The sequence below is a fragment of the Rousettus aegyptiacus genome, unplaced genomic scaffold, assembly GCF_014176215.1.
Source record: "Rousettus aegyptiacus isolate mRouAeg1 unplaced genomic scaffold, mRouAeg1.p scaffold_m13_p_13, whole genome shotgun sequence".
In the NCBI taxonomy this organism is placed as follows: Eukaryota; Metazoa; Chordata; class Mammalia; order Chiroptera; family Pteropodidae; genus Rousettus; species Rousettus aegyptiacus.
In genome coordinates, this window is record NW_023416288.1 from 58,662,764 (window position 1) to 58,685,524 (window position 22,761).

Here is a 22,761-nt window from a genome sequence, read left to right on the forward strand (position 1 = left end):
ATTGAGGTTAACAGAAAAAATAAGGTAGAAGGGTGCCAGCCCTACGCTGCCAATGCAGACTTTTGAATAGAGAGAGATACATTTCTACTTTGTTTCTGCCACCATATTTTTAGATCTCTGGTTCTGTAATGTAGCTGGTATCCAATTAATATGAAGGTTTTTATAAAACATCATAGTATCATCTGTTTTTGCCCTTTCAGACAGAGTGAATTGAAAAATGATCTGGTTTTTAATTGAATGGTGCCTATGGGCCCCAACAGCAATCTGTGGTCACATCCTCCTCAACAATTTAAAAACAACTTCCCATGAGAATAAATGCATATCTGTGTGTGTGTGTGCACGTGCGCGTGCACGTGTGGGTGGAGGTTGCATAAATCAACCAACACCGTTACTTACTTTTATTTCTAACAAAGAATATTTGCTCAATAGCCTTTTATATCATCTAATTGCTAGTTCAAGGGCCTAAATCTGGCTCATCACCTGTTTTTGTACAGCCCACAAGGTAAAAATGGTTTTGACATTAAATAGTAGGGAAAAAAAAACCACAAGAATTTTTTTGACAAGTGAAAATTATATGAAATTCAAATTTTAGTATCCATATGTAAAATTTTATTGGGACACAGTCACACTCCTCCACTTATGTGTTGTCTGTGGCTATGCCCATACTTTGGTGACAGAGACCGTATGGCATGCAAGTCTTAATATATTTACTATCCAGTTCTTGCAGAAAAAGTATGCCAACCTCTATTTCAGTCCTAAGAACACTTTTTAAGCTCTGGCTCTACCACTTAACAGGCATTTGGATGACATTGTTATGCAACATAAAGAGGATCTTCACTTAACAGCAACAGCAAAGGATTTTAAAAAAACAAAACAAAACAAAACAAAAAACAAAAAACAAAAACCAAGGCCATCAGCATCAAATTCACTCACAAAGCTCTGGAACTTGTAAACAATAGAAGATTCCCACGACATAGTCAATAGCCATTGGCACGGCTGTTTCCCAGGTATTTTAGGCCGCCATGGAGAACACAGCCTAACTAAGGTTTTCCACTCACTCAGCCCACCAGATTTGGGATCAGATTATTCTTGAGGTTTCCCCTCATCTCCACCTCCAGAAAAAAAGAGAGGGGGGAACTTGCATTTTTAAAAAATTCTCTTTATAAATAATGTATTGGAATATTTCAAATCCTCATAATTCAAATTGACCAATATTGCAACCATGTTGTAACGATAAATATGCCTTTCTCTTCCACATAGAGAAGTATCTTGCTTCTGCCTCATGCTTTATTCTACTGGCCAAAAACTTTGAGAGAACCATTGACTAATGAGAGAGGAAATGCTCACTTTAGCGTTGATTTAAGTGGGACCCTAAGTGAAAAAACCCTAAACTGTATGACCTCTCAGGCTCTGTTCATGTTTAAGAGAGGGGTAACATTTGTCAAGCACCAACTGTTAGAAATCAGGGTACTGCAGAATCATGGGGTGATGTTAACATGTGGTCTGGAACTGAGGAATAGCTGAATCCTGTCCTAAATCACCTACTTTCGAAAGCCTCCCTGAGAGAGATAAGTGTACAAATTATAAAACCAGATCAAGTAACACTCTGTTCTCAGCAGGGTTCAGATCCCACACGCAATAAAAAATTTAGGGAGCCAGCTGAGCCCACAGAAGCTTCCTTTGTTCCATAGGATAGAGGCCTGAAGAGGTCTGTCTCTGTTGATTTCTCCACCAAGGTCCAAAATTACTAGGGTAAGGTAAGGCTCCACCCAGCAAAAGAAAGACTTGCTTTGAGGCCATTGAGGAGCTAGCCTGGGCTCTCCACACAGGTGCCCAGGTCAGGCCAGCGGCCACAGTGTCGGCGTCTGATGAATGAGAACGAGGTGACAGGTCTTCCCAATTCTGAGGCGTAAGCCCTGAGACACCAAATTTCATCATCCTCAGGGGTGGAAGAGAAAAGGGAGTCCCAAGGGAGAGGGAACTCCTTAATTAAAGGGAGCTGACTGTGGCTTCACAAAAAGAAGAGAAAGCAAAAGCCAGCCCCCTGGGTGGGCACTCAGCCTTTATCTTAGGACACTGATGTCCCCCCACTGGTGAGGTGGCTGGTCAATGTCCTTAAAGCTAACCGGCCATGTCAGAGGAGGGGAGAGAGGCGGAGTGTTGAGCTCCCCCTAGAGTCAGGGCCCACGACAGAGCAGAGGTTGTTCCAAGTTCACCCTCATAACACTCCTCTGAGGTGCTCCTACCGCATCCATTGAACGCCAAGGAAACTGAGGCTCAAAGAGACTAAGGATTTGGGGAAATAGTGTGGCACAGCGGAAAAACCATGGGCTTTGGCGTCAAACAAATCTAGGACGACTTAACCAGCTACTGACTATACGATTTAGCCAAGCTACTTCAATAACATATTGTAAAGTGAAATCTCATGGCATATACACAACTAGCATTAAGTGTGGCATATAGTAGGCATGGGGCAAGTTTAGTTATTTTCCTGTCTTTGTCCTAAATCACCGATTCATCCAGCAACTAGAGGAGCTGAGGTTCAAATCCTGGTCTTCCTGATTCAGAGCCCCACGCACTTTCCCTTCTGTGGTGCCTTCTTCTCTGCTTCCCAAGAATAAAATCCTGGTCCCTTTCAAAGGGCTTTCCCAGTTAAACTGGCTAATATCTTCATATCTAAGAAATGAGTAGATGGTTTCCCAACAACCCCTTTTTAGGGCTGGAGTCCTACCTCTTCCCCCATGGCCTCTTTACTCACTTCCAGGCAACTTTAAACCCTCCTTGGTATGGGGCTGGAACTCAGAAGGCTGGCCAGCCTTGCCCTTCCTTTCCCAGTGATTTTTTTAAGCTCACGAGGGGAACCCTCAAAGGGGATCCCTCTGAGCAGCAGAGTCCATCCCTTTTATGGACAGATTCTCTTGCTGCTGCATAGCAAAGCCAGAGCACATTTTTTTTTGGCATGCAAAAGGCCACAGATCTCTTTGTCCACAAGGCAAACATACTTTGAATTCACAACAGCAGCTCAATTTTAAAAGGTTTCTGATCCCATTGAATACCTCCTCTATCCAGACTTTTTTTTCCTCAGACTTAATACATAGTAAGGTACCAAAGCCAAAAAGGATCTCCTATTTACAAAATGATTTGTTCGACTGGTTACTTTTAAACTAGGGTGCCTCCACCTCAGCACTAATGAAATTTTGTAGCACCACCATACCCCACACCACCCCCAAGTTGTAATAATCAAAAGGTCTCCAGACCTGATCACATGCCCCCTAGGAGGCAAAACTGCACCCACTTGAGAAACACTGCTCTAAACAGACCAGGTGTGGAAATGGGTTTTGAGCCTACGGTTTTTAACTGTTTCTTCCATACTGGACACCTCAAGACATCAATGAGCCCAGTATGGATGGACTGAAAGGAGCTGAGAGCAGTGGTGTATAGTACAGTAGAGGGTGGTTTATCATCTTATTTCTAACTCAGTTAACACCAGGACAAGAGGACCAGGGCAGAGCCCTAAGCCAAACTGACCCTAAACAATCCCTAAGGTGAACAAAGCTTTTCTGAAATATTAAAATCTCAGGCTAAGAGGCAGAAATGGCATAGGAACTTCAAAGTATCATGAATGCACTTCACATGTGATTTCAGTTAATCCCTGTTACAATTAGACAAAATATAGGTGTTGTGTCTTTTTACAGAGGGAACCAAAACATGAAAAGGTCAAGTAATTTGTCCAAGACCAGTCAGCTGATAACTGGTAGAGGTGGGCATAATACTCAGATGTGGATGGGAGTGATAGTTAATATTAGAGATCAATTGGTGTTCGGGTTTGGCCAAGGACTTGAACACATCAAGTATTTTAATCCTATTGTTTGGGTTGCAGATGGTAAAACTGGGACAGAGGTCAATTTAGCCATTTTTTCCATACTTTCAGGTGAGGCAGCCCAGACACAGGATCCATCTTTTCAATCAAATACTACGCCTTATCCTTACAACTGCTCTTAGTCATTCAAATTCCCTCTTCCCTTGGCTATTTAAATCCTGCTGCCCCTGGAGCCACTATGACCCCAGACAGTTGCTAGTTCTCAGCCTGATCTTTCTAGATCCTGCACGGCCAAATCTCTGACATTAGCCATCCTCTGGAAATTCAGCCCCAGTGGTTGTCTGCAACTCCGATTCTCCACATTCAAAGAGAAGTCAACCTGCCCTTTTATTATCCTACAGAAAAAGTGCTCCCTCCCCAAATGATGCTGTGGAGTAGTGGAAGTAAAAGTGTAAAAAATAAAAAGTAAAGGAGGCTAGAGATGGAATAAAAGTGGTTAAAAAGTAAGGAAAACAAAATCCTGCACAATATACAGTGTGGAGTTAGAAAGAACAGACTACTAAAATCAGAAAGATTAGGGGAAGAAAAATAAAGAGAAAGAGAGTACTTAAAAGATAAGAAAGAAAGAGATGGAGAGAAACGTAATCGGAAGAAAGAGACAATAAATAGAATCTGCTCCAAAGCCATCTTTGTGGCTATCGACTTCTGGCTAGCTTTTAATCTGAACACTTAACCTGTGAGCAGATGGCAAGACATGTCCACAACTCATATGGTAAAAACTTCCACTTATTAGAACCTAACCATTCCAGGCTATTAAATGAGCCAGAATGGTTTAGCTCTACTCTATTTTTAGGAGAAAGATGGAAACAATCAAAGTAAAAAAGCTACTGTTAAAAATTCAAAGGCAAAACCCACGGGAGAGCCTGAGCGTAGGTTCACACGTACTTAGGTGCCAGATGGAACTGTCGCAACCAAGTACTGAGGTTGCTTTCCATAAATCACACTGGAAAAATGGTCCCATTATTAGGAAATCTTACCTACGTGATCGAAAATATTCTTTAAGCAACTGACCCCCAAATCCACAAAAATACGGTTATAACCATTTTTGATCACTTACAATTACTGCTATAGCAATGCTGTAAGGTGAGGACAATTGTCCCTGTAGATGGGAACAGAGACACTGTAGCCAAGAAAGATTGAGTAACCTGCCCGAGGTCACACAGCTAGTCACTGGGATTGGCTCTAGACCCCTCAGTCTTTCCCCTAAGCCACGCCTATCACACACACACACACACACACACACACACACACACACACACACACTGCCATCTGGTTGTAGTCAATGCACAGTTTTTGCTACAGTGAAACAGTAAACGCAGAAATTCAAAGTTTTTTTTTTTTTTTTTATCCACAAAGGCTGAAACAAAATCATGCTTTGTGTTCAATTCATAGAATTGTAGGATTCAAGGACTGGCAGGGATGCCAGGGTCGTGTGGTCCCTTTCCCTATTTTTGCACATGAGCTAAACCAGGCTCGGTGAATTGAAAGGCCCAAAGTCACAGTGTTAGTCAGTACAGTTAACTAGAAAATCAAATTAACTCAAAATCCCCATTCTTGAAAATACCCTGTCCCCGAGGGCTTTCTCATGCCCTTGAAGGCACATTCTTTCTCCCAGAGGGCTGCTTGGCTGCCCTCACGACAGCTGTGGGGGAGGTGGAGTCTCCCAAACGCATCACTTGCCTCCCTCCAGTGGTGGGTGGCGGCACAGGAGGAGTCCCCAGGGTCGTTGGGGTACAGGTAGGGAAGGAGGCCCAGGAGGTCTATTAGGTAGACCGCAGCTTTGCTAAGAAGCTATGTGGCAGAAACTAAATCAGCAGTTTCCAACTCTTGACACTGTTACTTTTATAATCTATGGTTCCCTTTAAATATAGTGTAACACAACAGGCTTATAATTCAAAACACATTTGTACAAAATGTAAAATACATACTGTACAAGCCCATGAATATATAAGAAGCAATGTTCCCTTCAGGCCTCCTATTGAAAGCAGATAACACTCCTTCAAACAAGCTGACGTTTTGTGTCTGCTCGCTTTCACACTCTGCATTATCCACTCGCTGTTATTTTCCTATCGATCAACTGTTAAGTTTCACGTGGGTCCTCTGGCTGATATGTGAGAGTATGTCAAGCGCTTGTTTTCTTTCAGGACAGACATTTCCCGCTGTGCTTTTCCTGGATTTGAACTATTTTTATTATTGACTTTATGTTGCCATGGAGACGGGGAGATCACAGATGTTAAGAGTTGAAATCTAGGGCCACAGGAGACATTTATCATTGTACTTGGTATGAAGTGCGCTCTTGTTCCCCGTTTCTGCAGAGGCTAGTGTTTATTTTATAAAGAAGTTACTAATGAGGACTCAAGCCTAATGAATAATATGAAACTCTGCTTCACCTCGCTGGCACATGCTTTCAACAACAGCGAGTTATCTTGCTGGAGACTAAGGCGGGGCTCATGAAAACACAGAGATTTACAGCTGTCTGTCAGTTTTCTCCCCGTGTAGGAGACAGAATGATGCATCAGAACAAGGGACCCATTCATCATTCTTTCTCAGCCCCCTGAAGAAGAGAAACTTTCCCAAGTTATTTCAACCATGCTCCACAAGGAAACAAAGAACCTGGGGGCTCACCAGGATGCCGCCATCATCACTGATGAATGTTTGCAGAATGTCAGTGAACAAAGTGTGAGCCTGAACCAAATGAAATATGGTGGGCAATACTAGGGCTACGTGCTAAAACCATACCATGGAGGTTAAAAACAAACAGAAAAACCTTACGATTTTCAAGGTTCTGTGTAGCTCAAAATATAACTAGATTGGAACAGAGATAAAGACAAGGAAACAAAAACCTACTGCAGGTATCTTTTGTTATTGATTCTGAACATGTTAGGAGCCAGTACCTTATAGAATTCATTCCCCTAGAGCCAGCCAAGGTAACTGGTGGTTGCTGTCACTTTGTCATACCAGATCAGGTCCTTAACAGTGCCCTTCGGCACACATGCAAAGCCAGCGATGCCTACACAAAACAAACATATAAAGATGGAACAATGACAAAGCCTGACCCCAGCAAAACAACCCAGTGCTTTGAAAACTCTTTCCTAGTTGCTGGTGCTTTATCTGCAGTTGTGAGCAAGGTAACAAGGTTACTTTGATTTCCCAAGTGGGCTCTTTCAGGTTATTAAAACTAAAGTAGTCCTTAGTGGTGACACTATTCTGCATGACACTGTAATAATGAACACACGACATTACACATTTGTCAAAACCTATAGAACTATACAACACAAGAGTGAATCCTGATGTAAACTATGGACTTTAATTAATGATAGTGTATCAATACTGGTTCATCAGTTCTAACACTAAGAGAAACTCTGTGTGTGTGTGTGTGTGTGTGTGTGTGTGTGTGTGTGTGTTGTGTGTTGGGGGAAAGGGTATATGAAAACTCTATACCTCTGCTCAGTTTTTCTATAAACCTGAAACTGTTCCAAAAAAAGTCTATTATAGATATATTTTCAAAACTACAGTGGTTTAATGTTGTTATTTTGAGAGATAATGTGGTAACGGAGTTTCTTTACCAACAAGAATAAAACAAACAAACACCAATGATTTACCTCATTTGGCATTGATCTTCAGTGTGAAAAAGTAAATTCTAGGACTCATTATTCATATCGTTCATATAAAACATCAAAGTGTACAATGTAAATACTGTTTCTTAGTAAAATTGATGATTTTTATGGCATTACTCAATGTAGTTCTAAAAGGAGCTATTATCTTATTAATAATAGCTAGTACACATCTAGTCAACATATAGGGAACGCTAAATTAACTTCAGTAATTATTTTAAAATAGACTGTTCTTTATGAATTATTTTCCCCTGACATTGTCTTCATTCTGTCCACACAGCTAGCTTATATTTTTGACAATTTCTTTGATGGTGTGTTAAAAACCGATCTAAACACCTAAAAATTTTTTCTGTCGTGCGCATGTCAAAAGTTTTAGAAAGCAAATCTTTCTCATGTTTTTTTCTGAGTGAACTTATAATACAAAAAGGTAAGCAAAGCAGAGTCTCATCCACTAGATCTATAAAGATTTCACAAAATTACAGCCTTTGAATTAATTTGTCAAGCTCATTGGGTGATACCTCTTGCATTGTGCACTATATTCTCATCGGACAAAAGTAATGGTTAAATTTTTTAAGTAGCCACTTGTATTGTCAGTAAAAGAACATTTAACAGTATTTTCCCTGATGGAACATTCCATCCTCTCTCATAGAATGCACCTCTTTGAATGATTCCGCATGTGAATTTTCATTGTCAGATTTAATTTTAGTTTGTTTTCCGTTTTCTAGGAACGGTCATCTTAAGACTGTACGAGGTAAGATGTCAATAGCTTTATTTCTATTCTCACTATACTCTGCTTCAAAATACCATTGTAACTTGGCAGGCATCGTAGAACTATTTTGCAAATTTTTATGGCATGAAGTATATCCAGTAACTTTTAGCACCATAAAAGGTGACAAATAATTATTACCACTTTTCTTGTCTTTGCATGACTTTATGAGAGGGTGTTTCACACGTGGCCTTTGTTTTCTGGGCAGGTGCCCCATTCTGGTCGGACTCATCAATATTATCTTGATATATTTCTTATTATAAGCATAATTATTTCATCCCACTCAGGGAGAGACAGATATAAACACAAACTCTCTCTCACACACACATACATATGTGTGTGCATATGACATTAATAAATAGGAAGGTCAGAGCATAGAAAATTTAATTCATTAAAACTGCTATTATATGATACTATCGTAATGCAACGCATCACATATTCAGGTGGTATTGTACAACCGATTTGCACCCCATGAGGCGAGCACATGCTAAACATATGCTCCCAAGCCTTTTCCAGCTTTTGATGGAGCATGGTCGCTCCTGTGTCAATGGAGAGGACACACTTGGAATAATTTACCCTAGGGAATGTGCACAGGCCTTGAATTCGGAAACAGATCGGGGCACAGCTACGAGCTCCGTTCAAAGGCACATCTATCTATAATATAGACACAGAGACATCAAGAGACTTGCTGTTTCCACGTCTGAACTAACCCTAGCTTGCCATGCAGTACAAGTCCCTGTAGGTAAGATCTGGTGTGTGTCAAATTAGAGCATGTGTTTATTTTTATAGGGGCTTTTTATTATTATTATTTAAAGACTTGAAGTACATCTGTCAAAAAACAAAGCTGGAGTTCTCTGCCTGTGGAATCTTGCAGCAAGGTGTCACCTCGCTCCACTGGTAACATATGACAAGGCAAGAATGGAACAGAGCAAAACAAGCAGGACAATGAAGCTCCTTCCCTCACTGGGCAAACGTGAATCTGCGGCTGCGTGCAGACAGAAGAAATTGTCCGAGAGCAGGAGCAGCATGAATAGAATGTGAGCTTCTCTACAGAATTTTCTCTGAGTGAGAAGCAGACAGAGACTGGAAGAAGAGGGACCTCCCAGGACAGGAATGACTCTTCCAGAAGAGGGGGTGTGGGGTGGTTGGCCAGGAGATGTAGGAAGCCATTGAATGTCCATCTTCCTGGCTGTGGTACCACGTAACTGGGCGGGAATCTCCTCCTCTCCTCCAAACCGACACTCCCCAGTTCAAGACATTTCTTCTCTCCGCTGTTTGGAGTCGTCTGAAATCCTCCACTTCCACTTCTTTTCTTTGCTTCACTAGCTTCAGTGTGTATCTTCCAAACCCTAGGCTAGGCGAGGACTAGCCGGCCAGGGCAGGACTGCACCCTGGCCCCGTGGAGCACAGCCAGCTACCAGCTTGTGTCCTCCACCCACCTCCTAGAGCCAGTGCAGGGCGTGGCCTTCGACCCCTGGGACACTAGTGGGCTTGCCTGTGCGGGCCAGGGCGCCCTCACCTTGTGGCTCATGCAGCATTGCGGGCCCAACATCATCCTCCAGGTGCACCAAGAGCCCATCCCTGAGGCAGTGGGAGCAGGCGAGCTGACCTCACTGTGCTGTGGGCTGAGCCCTTGTTTTACTGCGGCTCCAATGCTGGCTGGATCTGTATCTGCAACACCCACGCGGGACACTGCTTCCTGGCCTGGGAGGCAGACGACGGTGAGATTGGAGGGCCGCTGTGCTCGGTCTCACGGCTGGGCAGTGGCAGCGACATCAGGCGCCTGTGCCTGTGGGCCGTGGGAGCTGTGCCAGACTGAGGCGCAAGGGCTCGGGTGCCAGTCCTAGCTCCGCGTTCATGGAGCGCGAGCTGACCCTGGATGGAGATAGCGTGAGCGCCATCTTCCACGACAGCATGGACATGGGCGTGGTAGGCACCACGGCGGGCACACTCTGGTGTGTCAGCTTGGGCTGAGGGCACCAGCACCCGCCTCATCAGCAGCCACAGGAGCAAGGTGAACCCTCGAGATGGTCTTCAGACCCGGCGAGCCCCACTGTGCCACGTGCGGAGAAGACGGAAGCGTGAGGGTGTGGTCCTTGGCCAGCATGCGACTGGTGATCCAGTTCCAGGTGCGGAGCCAGAGTTGCCGCTGCCTGGCTCAGAGTCCTACTTCTCGTGGACACCCAGAGCAGCAACACGCGGCGGCGGTTTGTATTGATGGCACACCGCGTGTCTCAGCATCTCCCAAATCGCAGTGGAGCTCAAGATGCACCCCCATCCTGCTGCTCTGATGGCCATTGTCTTCTCTGCTGATGGTCAGACTGTCCTCTGTGGGGACAAGGATGGGCTTGTAGCTGTGAGTCGCCCCCGCATGGGGATGACCTTCTATGTACTGAGCGACCACCGGGGTGCCCCGATCTCCACCATCCAGAGCGCAAACAAGGAGTTTAGAGAGTTCGGTTTGAGGTGGAGGGCATGGCCTTGGGGTTGGCCACCAGTGGGGACCAGCGGTTTCTCAGTTGTTTTTCATTGTCCCTTTATTGTTTGTGTTTATAACTCTGTAAATTGCTTTTCGATTTAAAATAGTCTTAAGTATATTTCCATCCAATCTCTTATAATCATCCCTAAAATTAACTCTTTTTTTTTGTTAGTCAGTTGGTTTAAAGATTTGTCAAATCTAAATTAGGGTGACAATTGATAACAACACTTCTTTTCAATTTCCAAAGATCATCAATTTACCTCTATGTTGGGTCATAGAAAACAATGTGCACACTTCAACTAACCCATTCATTTCTTTCTACTCCCCAAACACAATAAAAATAATAGCTCTCATGGTTTACGAGTCTTCTGTATTCCAGAAAAAAAAAAATGTTGAATGTTTGACATGCACGTGTTATCTTATTGTATATTCACTGCAGCGCTGTGAGTGGGTGTTGTTAGGCCTGGTTTTTCAATGAGGCATCTGAGGTTCAGTGAAGCACTCCTCAATAATGAAAAGCATAATATTATTTTCATAATTACTTGAAAATGTCCCCATGGCACTTGTCATGTACTATAATGTGGCTTTGGGGTTTGGCGGATGTGAGTTTGAATCCTAGCACTGCCACTTGCTTTGGTGGGACTTGGGACAGCTTGCTTCTACTCTCCTAGGACTGTTTCCTTGGGGAGTAGGATGGGCCAGTGGGGGGCAGACATTCCCACTGGTGAGTATCGAGGGAATAAGAAGGTGCTACTGTAGAAGGTCTAGTTCAGCATCAACTCCTCCCCTCTCTGGGGTTCTCTGGGAAGGTCAAGTTCATAAACTCCCTAGTCTCAATACCTCCAAGAAGCCTCTTCCTGAAAGTTGGGGTTTGGTTATGACTCGCTGGGAAGCTTGAATCCTAAGAAGGCATGAACTTCTCATACTTTCTGAAATATTTTCAAGAATGAATTTCCATGGCCCACGTCAAATGAGACGCATTGGCCAGGAGCTTCTATGGATCCTCAGTGTTAAATAGCAATAGGTTTAGCACCTGCACCTGCTTATTAGCAAAGGGGTCTCTTTCTTGGCAAGTTACCTGTGCATTATGGGTGTATCCCAGGTTCCTGGACCCTTGGCAACATTCAAAGTATTACCCTACAGTATTTACTAGGGTGACTCAGGAAAATTTAGCCATTATTTGCCAAAAAAAAAAAAAAAGTGTTGAATGAATTCACAGAAAAATTTAGCAAAGGGCTCTTGGAAGTCTGCAATCTTCCATCAGAAAGATCCATGCAGAAACATTACTCCTATATGTTCTTGATTGTATGTATGTCAAAGTCTTAGCACACAGAATGTCAAATTTGTCTATCAGCTGTGCAGATACTACCACCTATTATTTTTCCATTTAGAACTACACATTTCCTAATTTATACATGCCCCAAATCAAGTTGCTCCTGCCTTATACAGCGTCTTGGCTGCTCCCTGGGGTGACCTCAAGTGAGTCAACTGCAAAGAAGGCTGATGTTTTTATTTGCAGTTTGTTCTCAGTCCTTGACCTCAGAGAAACAGCTTTTGTGAACGGTTCGGATTCTGCTAGGGGGCGGCTGCTTCTGGAACAAGCCAGTCCTAGGCACCTTCTGTCCTGCTCCATGTGGCCTGTGAAGGGTAAAGGTTTCCTTTCTCCGGAAGCCTGTCTCTAACCATAGTAACACCTGAGACCACGCATAGAGCAGCATTAACACACTGGGGGTGGGGGGCAATAAGCAAAAGAAAATCAAATTCACTTCTGCCCAAGGCCTTGAGAATTTTCTAGCTATTTCTCATCCGCCTTCTTCCTATGCTTACTTGCTAGCTCCCTGAACACCGGTGACTTAGAAGAAAGAATGATGCTGTCATCAACCTCTGTTTCTCTACATTGAACAACTTCTGTCTAAAAGGAAGTAGAGACAGAAGAAATAGCTGATCCTTGTTTGTAAGCAAGGGGATGAACCACATCAGTGGTTCTAAAACTTAAGCCTAAAAAATCTGAGGCTCTGCTTAAACTGCTGATTACTGGGCCCCGTTCCCAGTGATTCTGGTTCATTAGTTCCAAATCCCCCACAAAGGACCTCCAGACTAGTTACCGGGGTAACGCTGGTGATCAATTAGTCTACCCCTGCTGATACATCCTGACGTTTTATTCTTCATCGATGCCCTTTATTCCTGGCCTGGGACCAAATGGCCAGTCTTCAGCAAACCCTTATCTTGTCACCGCCTCACTGTCCTTTGATGTAAGCTGGGTTTCCTGGTCAAATTTCTGACCGCACACTCATCCTCAATAACAACTCAAAGTTCCCGTGTTCTTCTTCCTCTCTCATCAGAAGCACCGCAAAAGTAAAGCAAAGAGATGCAAGAGAAGCTGGTTTTCAGCTGAGTGAAAAGAAGAGGCTCTTTGATCCATCTTTCTCCCACTACTGCCTGCTCCCCTGATCCCTCTCCTCTTCTAGTTGGCACATTGGTCATTTCTTACATTTTTTAATAAACAGAAGCATTAAGGGCTGAGTGGAACCTTCAAGGGGATCTGGTCCCATCTCCTTATTTTCCAGATAAGGAAACTAAAGGAGAGACATGCCCTTTAAGGGACTTGTCCAAGGTCACACAGCAATGGCAGAGGCAATGGTGAGATTCAAATTCAGAGAGTCGGGCTCCAGCACTTACACTTGTAACTAGCATGTCCTACAGTGCATAGATTTGATGAGAAAGCTGTGCCAAGAATGGAAGAGAGACTGATATAACTGTGTTAGAAAAATACATATAGAGTTCAGGGTGAGGCTATCCTGATTTTATTTTTGTAATTTTGTTCTTCTGTCAGTTCGTGAGTGAAAAAGGGGCAAAGCCACATGATGTCTTGACTATTCAGAAGCATCAATTATACCAGAGATGGAATAAAACACAGATTTTTGGACTACCTGGCCTCCATCACTTCATTTCTTCCCATAACTCACAAGAGAAGGTAGGCAGCGTGGGGGGCAAAACAGGGGACCCCGTCGGCTCCTACTTTCTACTTCCAATTCCACCTCCTCCTACCTACATTGGGCACAAGACTTCCCGACTCTGGGCCTCATTTCTTCACCTGTAAATTGGGAAGAGGATTGTTCAAGGTGATTGCTGAGGCTACTTCTAGCTCTAAGATGAGATATGCGTCTGACTGATGAGCTGGCAGGGGTATTTTTTGCTGCTCTCTGTGAAGCTGGGATTGATGGTAAGTTTCATGGTTACTTGCATTTTTATTGACTGGTCTGGTTTTGTGTAAATTCATTTATCCTCCCTCATCAATGAGGAGAATCTTTTCACCCTTTGTAACTCCCCTCAGCATGGAGAGCAGTATTTTGCCAATGGTAGGTATTAGTAAATATTGCAGGGGCAGAGCCAGCTGGAGACCCCTCAGAATCTTAATAAGGCTGCCCCTCTGTAGAGATCCTCTCATCTTATTCCTATGTAAGAAGCCACTCTGGAATTTAGGGGGGCAAAAGAATTCAACAAACATATCTGAGTGACCCTATGACCCTGTCATCTCACAGTGACTAGACAAGAAGATAGCCTATCTTCCTGACACTTGTAGGCTGCTCCTCCCAGCCTCTACAGATATCTGGCTGGAAGCAAAGTATCGGTCATCTTGCTTCTTGCTTGGGTTGTCTGGGATGCCTCAAGGTTTCCTTGATAAAACAAAAGTGTTCAGTCTCTTAAAGGGATCCCCTGTCTCCACCCTTCAAAGGAAAGAATAGTCCCTACTTCTTCTGTGCCTTCATTAAGTTAATGCCCACATAAAATTCTGCTTCAGCAAACACCACTGTAAATATGCAAGTTTTCTTTGTCTTCATGTGGTGGACATAGTGACAAGCTCTCTGAGGCCTCTTTTATAAGGGCACTAATCCAATTCAGGAGGGTTCCACTCTCACGACCTAATCACCTCCCACAGGCCCTACGTCCAAATACTATCACATTCGGCAATAGGATTTAACATATAAACTTGGGGGAAACACAAACATTTAGCATAGGGCAAGAGTCATTTAGTTTAACAAACAAATTATATTCTTCTTTTAGATAGAACACGTCTCTTTTTCACAAAGTTGATGGTGTTTACAAGAAAAGATGTAGATCAGAGTTCAGTGTAGCTGTGTCTGACCTCAGGCCTCTCTTGGTCTCCAGAAAGCAGTAATTCCTTTTAATTCTTCTTTTATCTCTTTTCACACTCCAAATCCCGCTAAAATACCTAGAACCCCAAATAATTCAACAATACTCTTGTGTCTGGGTGTCACAGTGCTTTCTTTCCTCTACAGAGAGGCTGGGCACAAAACCTCTTTCATTTCTTATTCCTTTGAGACTATGCAATGATGTCAGGTTGTGAATTGTTTACACCTTCCACCAAAACAGCCAACAAAAAAAAATTGAAGTTGGCTCATTTTTCGTTGTATGAATTCTGCCCCTGAAAGAGGAAGGAATTCTGCCTCCGGACTGCCTTCAGATTCAAGCTACAACATCAGCTCTTGGCATTTCCAGCCTGCCAGCCTGTCCTGCAAATTTGGACTTGCGCATCCCTACAATCATGTAAATTCATTCCTTAAAATAAATCTCTCCGTTTCTGTCTCTGTATACATATGTATAATTTTAGTTCTGTTTCTTTGGGTAAACAGACTAATGTACTATATGTTTATTAAGAGTTCATTACATTAAAGACTTAATAGCAAGAAAAAGAATATGGCAAATGGAGCTAAAGGCTGGACAGGAAAAGAAAAATGGCTGAAAATATGTGGGTAGGTAGACAGTGATTGAATGACTAGGAAAGAAACTACATGTCACTTTAAAAAAATATATAATGATTTCCCCATTTATTATGCACCTGGGTACCATATGTGCATAGAAATATTTTAATGTAATTGGATATCCTTAAATTTTAGAGATTCCCATGTAAATATCAAACTTTAAAGTAGAATGGGATTAAGATATTAAAAAAAGATTTAGGCCAACATAAAGCACACACAATAAAGTATATTTATATTTTATAGGGGATTTTCTGGACTCTTTAGAATCTTCTGGGACTAGATTAAGTCCCTGGGATTCCTAAACCCTTAGGAGTTCTCAAACTATTTTCAGTGTTTTTTAAAGTCACACTGAAGACCTTCCTCTGCCTGCTAAGCCTGAATAGGCTCATTAAACTGTCAAATTTTGTTTGCTTTAGGCTGGAGTTCTATTAACCCAGTGTGATGACATTGCTTATCCTTTCCTGCTCAATAACTGTATTTGGTAATTGCACATATCTTTGATTAAATTCTTTTAAATGGAAACATTGCTCAACTAATTAACAAATATGAAATTTATTAGCAAAATCTTTTGAGACAAAGCAGGCCCAAGAGGTAGAGACAAGGAAGGAGTTAAAGAAAGGAGTTTCTGGTAATGAAAAGGTAGAGATCTTTGAATTGGATGATTGCTGAGCTCCTTCAAGGCCCAAGAGCTTAGTGGAGTCAGCCCAGTAGCTCATTAACTGCTGGGCTTATAGTGGCCAAATGATAAGTGCCTTGGGGTTCATCTTTGCTTGCACTCATGTTCACACACACGTGGCACTAGCAAGATGGCTCAGAGAAAGCACCGCAGCAGGCCAGAGTCCAGGTGGAAGGCAGTGCCCTGGAATAGCAACTGTTGCTCATTAAGTCTTGACCGTGGGAGGTCAGAAGCGAAAACCCTCAGCCCAGACCGCCTAACTTTGAGTCTCAGCTCTGTCCCTCACAGAACAAATGACTGTGACCTATTCGTGCCTCAGTTTTTTCATTGGTAAGATAATGACGGTAATGTGTTCTAGAGTTGTTTTAAACCCTTTTTCCTGTTTAAAAAAAAAAGCGTATCTCACTACCAGCATTCATTTAACATCACGCATAAGAACGCTACGTTTTCTAGGATTTGACATTTTTGGTAACTGAGAATTCACATATTTTGTAAACGAGAATATTAAAAACAGAATACTATAAATAGAATGATGTCATTTGTTTCCAAAGACTATTGACATCCTAAAGTGCCGTGAAAATAATAATTAAAGGGAGCTATTTCATAGCAAATTTTGGGGGTAAGGTTAGGACTGTTATTTACGAGTTATCTTGGGGTAAAAGCTGCGGCTGCAAGTGCCGCTGGCGAGTATCCTCAGGGCAAACGGGAACCGGGCTAAGGATCAAAAAATTTAGCATAGAAAGTACCTAGAACAGTGCCAGAAACAGAAGCCACCAGTGAAACCAGGTTTGTGCTGTCAGTCAGGCACTGTACCAAGTATCTTGGGTACACTTTCTCCCAGTCCCGAGAAGAATCCATCAAGGTAGGCACTATTATTATCTCCATGTTACGAAGGAGAAAACCGATGCTTAGAAAGTTGAAGGAACTTCTCCAAAATCACCCAGTTCATCAGAGGCAGACGCTGGACTCAGACAACTTTGATATTGCCAACTGCCCATTGCCTGCCCCAGAGGGGTGAAGGGTGTGCCTGTCGGGGGCATACCAAATCACCTCACTCACCGCTGTGTGCCTTTGGCCCAAGTTGCCCAGTTTTCCCAAGCTTCCATTTTTGTGATCTGTAAAACCAAAAACTTATATCCCAGTTTTGATACAAAATTCTGGTTACATATGATCTTATCATTGGGAAAAGTTGGGTGACAAATACACAACAACCCTCTGCACTAATTTTGCAACTCCTTTGAAACTTCTAAAATGATTTCAAAGTAGAAAGTTTAAACACTTTTGTAGGGATGTGCTACTTGGCATTTTTCTTAGTGTCGGCCTCTGTGTTCTGCCCATAAGAGGCGCTCGGTAAATGCTTCTTAATGTGATTTGATTTCTAGAAAGTGAAATATGACAAGTACTGAGCAGATTGACATAAAAAAAAAAAAGTCTCTCTATAAAGTTTCTTGATTTAAATAGCAAAAACAAATAATTTAAATGATGGAAACATCTTATTTTTTAAAATAACATTTTTTCATGGTATTAAAACTTTATATTAAAAAGTTCACCATATTAACAGACTTTAAAAAAATCACATGATCATTTCAATAGATGCAGAAAAAGAACTTGGCAAAATCCAACACCTACGCACAATAAAAACTCTTGGTAATTTAGGAATAGAGGGGAACTTTCTCAATTACTAGAGACAAGCTACAAAACTCCTACAGCTAACATTATACTTAATGTTGAGAAATTCAAAGCTTTCCCACTAAGGGCAGATAAAAGCAAAGATGTCCCCTCCCATCATTCCTTTTTAAACGTCCTAAATAAATGGAGAGATAGTCCATGTTCATGGATAGAAAGACTCAACATTGTCTAGATGTCAGTTCTTCCCAACTTGATCCAAAGATCCAATGCTATCCCAATCAAAATTCTAGCATTATTTTTACATATATCGACATACCGATTTAACATTTATATGGAAAGGCAAACAACCCGGAACAGCTAACACAATATTGAAGGGGAAAAGCAAAGTTGGAGGGCTGATGCCACCCGACTTCAAGACTTACTATAAGGCCAAAGTAATCAAGACAATGCAGTATTGGCGAAAGAAGAAACAAACAGATCAACGAAACAGAGCAGAGAGCCCAGAAATAGGGGATAAATACAGCCAACTGATATTTGACAAAGGAGCAAAGGCAATACAATATAGCAAAGACGACCTCTTCAACAAGTGGTGCTGGAACAAATGACCATCCAAATGCCAAAAAAATGAATCTAGATATAGACCTTACATCCTTCACAAAAATTAACTCAAATGGGTCACAGACCTAAATGTAAAACACAAAACTATAAAACTCACAGAAGATAACAGAGGAGAAAACTAACACGAACTTGGGCATGGTCGTACCCCTTTAGACACAATATCAAAGGCACAGTCCATGAAAGAAATAATTGACAAGCTAAACTTTATTAAAATTTAAAACTTCTGCTCTGTGAAAGACAATGTCGAGAGAATCAGAAGATAAGCCACATATCAGGAGAAAAATATTTGCAAAAGATGCATCTGATAAAGGACTGTTATCTAAAATATGCAAAGATCTCTTTAAAATTAAAAAACAAGGATAAAAAAAAAAACCTGATTAAGAAATAGGCCAAAGACCTTAAGAGACACCTCACCAAGAAAGATATACACATGGCAAAGAAGTGTATGAAAAGATGCTCCACATCGTATGTCATTAGGAAAATGCAAATTAAAACAGGATACTACTTTCTACTCATTAGATTGGCCCAAATCCAGGACACTGATAACAGCAAATGCCAGGAGAATGGGAAGCAACAGGAACTCTCATGCCTCACTGTGGGAATGTAAAGTGGCACAGCTACCTGAGAAGACAGTTGGGTGGTTTCTTACAAAACTAAATAGACTCTTACCATACAATCTAGAAACCGTGCTCCTTGATATGTACCCAGAGGAGCTGCAGACTTATTTCTATGTCGAAACCCGCAGAGATATTAACAGCAGCTTCATTCATAATTGCCCAAACTTGGAGGCAACCAAGATGCCCTTCAGTAGGTGAACGGATAAATAAACTGTGGTACATCCAGACAATATAATATTATTCGGCACTGAAAATAAATGACCTATTGAGTCATGAAAAGATATGGAGGACGCTTCAATGAATACCACCAAGTGAAAAAAAAAAAATCTGGAAGAGCTACATACTGCATGATTCCAGCTCAGGGACATTTCAGAAAACTATACAGACAATAACAAAGATCTGTGGTCGCAAAGGTTGGGGACGGGCAGGAGAGACGAGTGGCAGAGCTCAGGGGATTTTTGGGGTGATGAAACGCCTCTGTATGCTATTATACTGAAGCATATACGTCATTCTGCATTTGTCCAGATTCACTGAGAATGAACCCGAAGGTACTATGGACTTTGGGTGACTATGACGTGTCAACTTAAGTTTCATCCTTGGTAACAAATGTGCCATGCCGTGGAGTGATGTTGATAAAGGGAAGGGTGCGCATTGTGGGGTAAGGGAAGTATATATGGGAAATCTCTGCACATTCCGCTCAATTTTGTTGTGAACCTAAAACTACTCTAAAAAAAGAAAAAAAAAAAATATATATATATATATATATATATATATATATATATATATATATATATACCCATCTTTTAAAAGAAAACCACCTAGTGAGCCAAATAAAGGGATATCTAAGGGTCCTTCCTGAGGTAGGACCACCGTCCATGATGAAACAAGCCTCTCCCATCAGATTCTGTCCCAGCAGAAGCAGAGGTGCTATGCACACTGGGTCCAGGGCCTTGGCTGCCAGCCACATGTCCTGGGGTCATTTCAGTTTAGACACTGCCTCCCTGTTAAATTTCCACCCTTGACACAATCACTGCTGTCTTCAGGGGCAGCTGGAATTCTTTCTGCCAGGTGTATTTTGTCTGATCATGCTTGGTCACTGCAGAGGTGAACGCAGCACTAAAAGGCTCTCTGTGTTTTGGGGAGCCGTGAAAACCTGGGGCCAGGCAGGTGGGCTCCAAGCAGTATTCTCAGAAACGGCAACAAAGGGATGGTTTTTAAAAAGCCTGGTGTTTTCCTTCTGACACTCTTAGTTACCAGGGCTTTTGTTCTGGACAGAGGGATCTATGTATGTCCCTTTGTTACACAACAATTAAGCAGAGCCAGCACACCTCAGTTTACCCCTGTGCCTCAGTTTACCCCTCTGTTATAAATAAACTCTACTCTGTAGGAACCATGTCATTTACACAGTTGGGAGAGAGAGGGTGGGAGGAAAATGAAATACAAATGAAGGGCTTCTTTTTCCTTATTTTAATCGATTGCCAAAATGTCAATGGCAGGCCATTTCTTAAACTCAGCTAAAAACAAAAACAAAAACAAGAACAAAAAAAAAGACACAAAAAACAAAACAACGACGACAACAAAGAAACCCTCAGCTGACAGAGGAAAACCAGTGAGATGATGTTAGGGCCTAGGACCCGGCTCGACAGAAACAACTGATGTGGTTCTACCTTGGTCCCTTCACAAATAGTACTCACTGGGAGCTGCTCCTCAAGGCCAGGCCTCCTGGGCCATCCTGGGCGTCAGATGGAAATGATTTGGGCACATCCGGTATGGCCTGAATTTGATCCTTTGGGTAAGATCTGAAAAAGAAAAAGCGGAGAAGAAAGAAGGCAAACTGATTCCCTGAAAAACTATGCATACTAAAAGCTTGATATTCAATGCTCACCCCTTAGAGCTGTATTCCTAACTCTGGGTTTGTAAGACACAACATGTTTTTTCCCCTAATCCTTTCCAAAAATGCATTCCATAAATTGTTAACATCCCTGCCAATGGCCCCAGTAAACTCACATACCAGCTTTAAAGTCAACCCCTTTTAAACCAATGCATCAGTCCTTTGAGTTAAGGGGATATTATTTCCAGATTCCTATAGCTGTTAGCTTCTTTTTAAAGTTGCAAATGATTGCGGTTTTTGTTGCTGTTAATTTTTAGAGGGAAATAGATACAGTGGCAGCAATGCATGTTTACAGTAGCTGTACATCTTCCAAGGCCCCTAGCTCACTCTGAAATACCCTGACACCAAGAAGTTCCCATATACGTTATTGCTATTATTATTATTTTCTTTATAATAAAGAGGCAGTGAAATCTGGTATTTAACTCCTGGGGTCCAGAGCCAAACTTCCTAGCTTTGAAGCCCAACTCTATCACCTGTAGCTTCATGGCCTTGAGCAACTTGCTTCACTACTCCGTGCCTCAGTTTCCTTATCTATACGATGAGAATGATAACAGTACCTACTTTGTACACTAATATATATATAAAGCAGTTAAGCAGGGCTTGCATAGAAGTTCCACACAAGTGCCAGTTACTATTACACAATTTTTCTAGACAGGGCTTTTGGCCATCAGGGACAGCTCTAATGACTCGACCTCCAACATGGAAAATGTCTAGAAGGACCTAGTTAAAACAGATGCAGAGAATACAAGGAAACTGCCTAGTGACTTTTGGCCCCTCTGGGTCACAAAGGTTGATAGAGGAGAAAGTCATAGATGATATGGATCAGGGAGGGCAGCAGAGTCTGTCAGGCCCCACCCCTCATCTTAGAGCCTCTCCTTGAAAATGGAGGGCAGACTTGGTGGCAGTTCCTAGGTCTCCCAGTTTCTCAGCCCCCAACCAAGTTCTTCCCATTGCCCAGTGCTGCTCTCATAAGTGAGAGCTGTCATTCCAGGTACAGGCCCTCGCCACACCTAGGGGGTGCATTCCTATAACACTCGGGTCATTGTTCTCCCTCTGAGTTTTCCCTGCTCTGATCCCCTTTACATTTCTTTGCCAGAATAGTTTTGCTTCAGACACTGTTTTCTCTCACAGTATTTCAATGTTTAAAAATCTACAGTGCTTCTCTCCTGTATGTGATGTGGCTTTGAATGTGCCTCTGTTTTTCATGGAGACTTAAAAAACAAGTATCATTACTTCTCTACATCTGTATCTATATTTATATCACTGTCTATAATCTCTCCAAGGCTACATGATGAGTTGTTAGCAGGTTCAGGACAAGAGCGTAGCTCTTCCGTCTGTTTTCTCTGCATCCAATAGGAGTAGGGTGTAGACAGATGATACCTCCGCTCAGGGTCCACAGAAGGTATGCTATTCTGACTACATACACCATCTATGACACGTAATAGAAACACCAAAGGCAAAAGCTATTATCAAGCACCAATGGGATGGCTGAGACGGAAAAGAACAGATAGACTAGCGATAAGGGGGTGTATTGGAAGCCAGGAGATTATGTGATTGTTCATGTAACACATAGAAGCTGTTCTTAATAAAAAGGTTATTAATAAAAATTCCTAGACCCTCCGTGTCTTCTGGCAGCCCATGCAGCTAAGAGATTATTCACCTTTTCGGGGAACCCGAAGGCTCACTCGCAGCAGCCTCCTCTGGCTCCCTTGCACGACCCCTGAGCAGAATGAGGCTCATGGACTACGTGCCTTATTCTAAAACAGGATTACTGGATTCTCAAAGCCTGTTTGTGAGGCTCCTCCAG

At 42.3% G+C, this 22,761-nt stretch overlaps 1 long non-coding RNA gene across 2 annotated transcripts in view; it reads right to left on the minus strand.

Moving 5' to 3' along the window:
* LOC118610773 overlaps nucleotides 1–21,582 on the minus strand; it is a 33,285-nt gene extending 11,703 nt beyond the window's left edge. Inside the window, exons 1-2 of one of the 2 annotated variants that reach the window (XR_004954047.1) lie at nucleotides 20,949–21,582; nucleotides 20,758–20,862 (exon numbers count right to left, since the gene is read on the minus strand). This is a non-coding gene — a long non-coding RNA (uncharacterized LOC118610773). The other variant, XR_004954046.1, reaches the window with a different exon arrangement.
* Nucleotides 21,583–22,761: the final 1,179 nt, after the last annotated feature.